Raw genomic sequence first — 7,674 nt, 5'->3', positions numbered from 1 at the left:
CGATTAAAGTAAAAACATTTGAAAACTAGTAAGTTAAATAATTTTATATTACTTTTATTTTAAAAAAAGAGAACTTACTAATTTTGAGGTCTTATTATACGTAAACTACTAATGAGATGTTTCTTTTCTTAAATCAATTTATTAAAGAGTATTTTGAGTTCATAAAATAGAAAAAATTAAATCAAAAAATATATCAAATTCCCAAGTACGACTTTTTTCATTGACTATTTTATTTAAATCTTTAATTACTATTTTAAAAGATTTATTTATTTATTGTTATAATCCTCGTTCTTAAACTAAAGCATTCCCGCTATGGGCCTAAAGGGTCATGGAGGTAAAGGTACCACAAGTTCATAATCAACAGCATGATTGGTGTTAGCACATTGCCGCTTCCCGAACAGGTGGGTGAACATCGATTTGAAGCTGGATGGGGTTCAACCCACCGCATCAATTCTTCAGTTTAGTGCCTTACAACTGAATCATCCTGGCTCAATCTCATTCTTTTTTCCTGCAAAATAAGTCCATATACAATCATTATAGTTAAGCTCGCAAATCAAAGGACAATTAAAATATGATCTATAATAAAGTACTTCTAAAATGCAAATGATGTTTTGGTAAAATAACATGACTTATGTGACAACAAAGGAAGGAAGGATGTGTAACAACATTTATGGACAGCCCCTCAGTCGGAATAACATGAGAGGAGTTAATTAGCAGGTAAAAAATATAAAGCTGTTAATGGCATCATAAAAACAAGTGTCTAAAATGTTGATAGCCTGTATTGACTTAATATTTCGTCACGGATAAAACATAAATGCTACTTACATGGAATCAATGTGTACGTAGTTATTGAGCATAATGAAGCGACCATCTTAGACATCATTACAGTATCTGTACTGTCTGTGTCCTCAAGACATCGATTGGAATTCCAGCCCTTCTATACCGCCTTCTCTTTCAACAAGTCTTTGACCTTGACCTATGGGAGCCCTTGAACAGGGTCCATGCAACTATTCCGTTTTGATACGATTTAGTTTTGAACACGCAATTTTGGGCAAAACAGCAGGCACAAGGACAAATGGGCTTAAACTATATAGTCGATACATACATAGGAATGAATCTAAAAAGAAGAAAGAGAAAGATGACATTTTTCTTGTTTTGGGTGTACATGTGAGCTTCATTTTCATGCGTAATAGTAGAGCTTAGAAACAGTAATTGTGCTTTAATGATATTCCCAAATATAACCACACCTAAATCTTCATCTATTTTCAACCGACATGAAGCATCGTAGCTAATTGGAAAATAACGCTTTTCATCAAATCCCCAAATCAAGTTGGAAGTATTAAATCAATTTTAAAAGAAGTAGCTAAAATTGTAAAAGAATGTCTGGAAAAAACGCTCCAGGCAAGCATTGCTTACAAAATAACAATAATTTACGCTTATAATAAACTGTATTTTTTTAGGTACTTTCATCGGAAGTTGTTATTTTTCATGCCATAAGTTCCACGTTTTAGTTAAGCTTTTTGCTAAGTTTATATACCTTTAAGATAACTAATACTATATGCTTTTCTATGCATGCCTGATGCTAACTGAAATTCAATAATTTAATTAAGCTCTTTTAAGCAAAAATCGGACATACTGAAAAATTGTAAAATACATATACTTTTTACACTTTTATTTTTACAAATAAATGTTTTAAGCACTATAAATTCATTTAAAGGCATTTTGTTACCCCATTACCAACATAATTGAAATCTTGAATTGTTATTGCTGGTTACCCCATATAAAAGGTAACTTCACCATGATTGTTCACCATAAAGTTTTATACTTGTTTCAGAAAACTTTCATTAAGAGTGTAACTGTACATCATTTTAAATCTCTAAAGTCGCAATTTGGCAGAAATTAAAAAGTGGCTTAAATGATTCAGGATGAAGGCACCAATAGCAAATTTCTGTTGGTTTCGGTTTTTATTTTTTATAGAAGCCATCAGATAAGATCAGTAATCCTAAATAAAATGTAAGTAATTCAATTCTAAATCAATATTTCAAATGGTTTTAAATGATATTGTACTTGAATATAAACCGATGATAAAGCTGATGCGAGCAATAATTATTTTGAATTGAGTTATCAAAATTCAAGGACATCCATCATAAAAACAAGGTGTGCTCATGGTTGATATAATATTAAAATAAAACTTAAAACAGGTAATAAAAAATGTAGCAATAATTTCAATGTCCTCTTCAAGATGGTTTTTTTTTAAAAATTAATTACTTAATTTTTTAAAATTTATTCTGACATTTTTTTTTACATTTTAATTTTTTAAAATCGAAATTTTTCTAAAATCTCATTTTAAATTATTAATCATTTTAAATAATTAATTTTGAATTTATTTCTGCACTTTTTTTAAATTTCATTTGCCTTTATTTTTAAATTTTTTTAAACTTTAAAATTTATTTTGATAAAATCACAATTTCTAGCTTTTTTGGTCACAATTTCTAGCCTTTTCAGATCTAGGATATTATTTAAGACCTAATTATTATGACTAAATTATTTATGACATAATACATTTAATGTTATGGGATAATATTTTAGTTCTGTTGTTGTTACTTATGCCACTTGCCATCAGCAAGCCTGCTTGAAATAAAGCAAATTTTTAAGGCAGAGTGTGTGTTTCTTGTTTTTTCAGTGACGCCATCTATTGCCAAGAATCGTAAACCATCTATTGCTTTAGGCACACATACGTCACAGCCCGTTTTACAGGGAGGACCCAATCATACTCTATTCATTCATTTACAAATCGTAATTTTGACCTGAACCAGAGAACGATCAATCTCCGATTCAGTACCCCCAGAGGTTTTGTTTTGTTATAGGAACTTGAAGGACTTAGTGACCTTGACAGATTTAACTTGCACCAGTCACCATTTAATACGCGGGAGTTTTTCTGCCGACACGATTTAAACTTTCGTTCTCATGAACACGAGCCCAACGTCCTAGGTTATCCTCGTCGCTTGACACGTCTTTCCAGTGCAAATGGTTAAATTTAAAAATTAGCATAGTTTAGAAGCATTTTATTAGTTTATTTACTAAATTAGAGCTCTAAAGAGAATTTGTTACAAAATTTAATGTGCTTTCAAGTATCTTAAAAGTGATTCTTTCTCAGTTAGTACAGATTTTCCCAGTTATGTCATAATACACTCTATAACAAAAAAATCGACGCACCAAGAAGCAATCATCCGATTGCTTTGAAATTTCGTATGCATGAATGTTTTGAACAGATATGGCTGGAATGATGCCGACTGGGGACGTATAGTCTTTAGCGACGAATCCCGCTTCCAACTGTGTCCAGACGATCATCGCAGACGTATTTGGAAACGAACAGGGCAGAGGGGGGATCCTGCCTTCACTTTTGCACGCCATACCGGCCCTCAACAGGGCATTATGGTCTGGGGTGCCACTTCCTTTGTCAGCCGAACCTCTTTGGTCGTCATTAGAGGTACACTTACTGCACAGCGGTACATCGACGACATTCCAAGACCTGTTTTGCTACCGTTCCTTTTGCAGTGCCCTGGGCTGGTTTTTCAGCAGGACAATGCCAGACCACATACTGCACGTGTTGCTATGAACTGTCTGCAAGCTTGTCAAACTCTTCCTTGGCCTGCCAGATCACCAGATTTCTCTCCCATGGAGCATGTCTGGGATATGATGGGAAGGCGATTGCATCTGGCACGGAATGTTACTGACCTCGTTCGACAATTGGATTGAATTTGGCAGGAAATACCGCAAGAGACCATCCGGGAGCTTTATCGGTCTATGCCACGCTGTGTGGCAGCTTGTACCCAGGCTAGAGGCGGATCAACACCTTATTGAACTTGTTACTGTAACTCTGCAATAAATTATTCAATTGTTCTGAAATTTTAATCATTTACTATTCTGTACATTGTCTTCCCATCCACCATTTTTCGTTTCAATCGGACAACTCCTTCTTGGTGCGTCGATTTTTTTGTTATAGAGTGTAAAATCGAAAACGGTCACAGCAGTCTCAGTCATAGTGTGAGAGTTTTGAACTGTCTCAAGGAGGTCATAATGTGACTTTGATGTTACTCTGTCTTGTGATATTAAATAAAAGTATCCATGACTATTTATAGTGACTTTTATGACTTGGTAGTTACAAATATACTTTACTAGGACAAAAGTCACTTGGAAAATTTGTTGCCTTCGTTGTATATTTTAATGCGACTTGTCTCACCTATGATTCCACTCAAATACAGAACATTTACAGTTTACATGTCTTTAAACACTTTTTTCGTAACCAATCTCATTCAATTAAATATGTGAATCCCCCCCCCCACATACACAATTAGAGTCGCAACTGGTCACAATGATTACATTCAAAAGTGTGACCTGTTTAAATACACTCATGGACAAAAAAATTAGCGCACCAAGAAGGAGTTATCAAAATGAAACGAAATTTTACATACGTAATGACTACTTTGTACGTATAAGTAAATGATTAGAAAATCAAAGATTATCGTTTTTCTTTGATTTTTCTAATCATATACTTACATCAAAGTAGTCATTACGTATGTAAAATTTCGTTTCATTTTGACGACTTCTTCTTGGTGTGCTAATTTTTTTTTGTCCATGAGTGTATTTCCGAAAGCCTTCATACATGACTTTGAAAAAGAATTTGTTTCCGTACATTATTGCTCTACAATGTCAGAAAAAAGATTTTAAATGTAAAACAGCCCTTGTCCAAATATTGAACAAAATTCAAATAAACTTAAATTATATTATCTACAGAAGAAGAAAGAATTTGAATGCTTTTAAAATAGATGTATATGGTTACATTTTCTTTAAGATTCGTAAGATGAGATTTAGAATCATTACTAAAAAAACTATAAATTTTTCACAACTTTTATAGCCACAAACAAACTATTGATATGATTTATTTTATTCAAAAATATTATTGCAGAAAAATAACACAATTTTTATGTAAACAATTCCATGAACTAAGCATTTTTGTAATCGTTTTATAATCTTTTAATTTTTAATAGAATGCTTCATTCTATTCTGTGTACAGTTGAACTAATATTGATTATGTTATGGCGGAAATTTTGATAAATTATGAATGGAATATTATGCATTTTGCATTATATTGCGTTCAGACAATTTTGATAAATTATACGGATTTAAAATGCGCATAATTACTTGTGCAAAATATATTTAAATTTACTAATTACAAAAATGAGAATAGAGAGATAGAATACGATACGATAAAAGAAAATTATTCAAAAAAGAAACATCTGATTGATATTCCACAGGAAAAAGTAAACGATTGAAGGAAAAAAAGTCTCTTCCAGCGTGAGCATATTTTTGATCGTTTGCTGACAACTGGCTGAGTATAGCAGTTAATGCTATCTCGCAATTGAACGTAGCCATTTGTAGAAGAAAGAAATATGTAAAATATATATATTTATTTATGAAAATAAAATGTATTAAAAAATGTAGAAGAACGAAATTTTAAAAAGGTGAAAATTCTTTAATTTTAGTCACCTTCGACGAGTTTTTGTTTGAATTTAAAAAGTTTCGATCATGCGATTGGGTGTTCCAAACCTATGATTAAAAGAATTTTGAGTTTTCTTGGTGGTGATTTCGATAGCTGAAAATGATTACTCAACTTAGAAAGTTCTATTTTATTTTGAACTACTAGTTAATGTTCAATGAGGCAAGAAAGAAGTTATGAAAATTAAGGGGCGAGTCCTTATTTTTTTTGAAGATATTAAGATTGATAATTTTGTTTTCATTAAGTCGAAAGTTTTTAATTTTTAAATAGCAGTTGAAATTTATGTCCTTTCAAAATTATCATAATAGTTCAATTTACAATATCAATAACATTTATATTAATTTAAAAATATTTCATTTTTATTGTAAATATTAGGTGATATAAATTCGTGCTTTTTCTGAGATTTATCCATTAAAAATTTTTTTTTCGTCGTATGCCTGTTTTGGCAGTGGGGTGCGATTGTTCCTGTTTTTCAGTGGCGCTATCTATGGCCAAGAATTCTACTTCTGCCACGCTATTCACACAACCACAACCCGTTTATAGGGCGGGTCACATTCACACACAAAGGAGAAAGAACATAGAACACACACAGAGAGAAAGAAACATCCATGCCTTGCCCGGGTATCGAACCCAGAACCTTTCTGATGCAAGGACAGTTCCCTGCCCCCTACACAGGCCTGTCGGCATCTACTCAATTTAGCCTACCATTAGAACACACATATGATTCAAACATGCAATTGATGGTATGAAAGTTAAAAACAAAACTAAAAACAGTACTGCTTGTATCACCGCTTGATAACTATGGTTATATTCGAAAAATTTGACGTTACCTTTTTACTCTGAAGCAAGCTTTTGATTACTTATTTCTTGACTGATATGGGTGTTTTTGGAAAAATTGACTCTCACGTTGAAATCTAGAACAAATTTATACAATTTCCACATTGCAAAAAATTATAAAAAATTCGCAATATATCCCTCATTATGTTAACTATATTAATGCTCTTAACGTAGAATGGTTTGGACTGAACATATGCTTCCTAAAAATTTTGGGCTCTTATTTTTACACATATATGGGTATTTTTGACAAACTTTGACGCTTACTTTTGCAATCTGAAACATATTTCAAATGAAATCTTCACAGCAAAAAATTTTAAGAAATTCGCAAAATGTCCTCCTTTATTTTCATATGTATGCACATAACGAAGCATTGTTTGGAGTAAAAATTGCCTCTAAAAAATTTTGAGAACTTATTTCTTGACACATTTGGGTTTTTTTTTAAAAGAATTGATGCTCACTTTATAATCTGAAACAAGTTTAAAATTATTTCCTAGTTGCAGAATATTGCAAAAAATTCGAAAATTGTCCTTCATTACGTTAATTATACATATATTTTTATTTATTTTGCAACAATTTTTTCAAGTATTGAGAGAATTTTTGCAATTGCGGAGGATTTTTTGATGGAGCTAACCTACATTTGCGTTTCATGGAGAGGAAAACCACGAAAACCACCCACGGTTAGCCCTACGGCAAGAGGACTCTAACCCAAGACCCGTCTATCCCTGAGGATATTTTGCGTCAGCACAGTGGTCGGTGCAAGCCAGATGCGGAATTCATATCCATCAGCCATCGCTGGGCTTTGAACCTGGTTCACCTCATAGGAAGGCGAACGCTCTATCCCCTGAGCCATCACGAGTCAATTATACATCAATGCTCCTAACGTAAGTAAACAAATCTTTCTTAAAAATTTTGAGTAATTATTTCTTGAAGCATGCTGCTATTTTTGAAAATAAAAATAGCGCGCACTTTGTAATTTGAAATAAGTTTCAAATGATTTTCTCATTTCAAAAATTTTTAAAATACTCAAAATAACCTCTATTATATATATATACAAAAATTAAATACTTTTGTATTAATAAAAGCATTAAGACTTCATTCCTTTTCATAAAATATCTTTAGTAAAGGATAAGGGTAGAAATTCTATTTTGGGACTTCAAGGCTAAAAACATGCCAATGAATAATAATTAGATTTATACTTCAAAAGAGAAGTTATTTTAAGATCTTTCACTTCCATATAAGGAAAGATTAAACGATTTGCTATGAGTAATAAATAAATT

The 7,674-nt window shown here is 32.0% G+C and overlaps 1 long non-coding RNA gene across 1 annotated transcript in view; it reads right to left on the bottom strand.

The window, feature by feature from the left end:
• Window positions 1–290: 290 nt before the first annotated feature.
• The window catches only part of LOC139427164 (uncharacterized), a 37,476-nt gene continuing 30,092 nt past the window's right edge, over window positions 291–7,674 (bottom strand). Inside the window, exons 2-3 of the long non-coding RNA XR_011638326.1 lie at window positions 826–1,117; window positions 291–508 (exon numbers count right to left, since the gene is read on the bottom strand). This is a non-coding gene — a long non-coding RNA (uncharacterized lncRNA). The remainder of the gene's footprint in view (window positions 509–825; window positions 1,118–7,674) is intronic.

The sequence above is a fragment of the Parasteatoda tepidariorum genome, chromosome X2 (assembly GCF_043381705.1).
Source record: "Parasteatoda tepidariorum isolate YZ-2023 chromosome X2, CAS_Ptep_4.0, whole genome shotgun sequence".
Taxonomy (NCBI): Eukaryota; Metazoa; Arthropoda; class Arachnida; order Araneae; family Theridiidae; genus Parasteatoda; species Parasteatoda tepidariorum.
The sequence above is the reverse complement of the archived record's forward strand: the minus strand, read 5'-3'. Positions and strand labels throughout refer to the sequence as shown.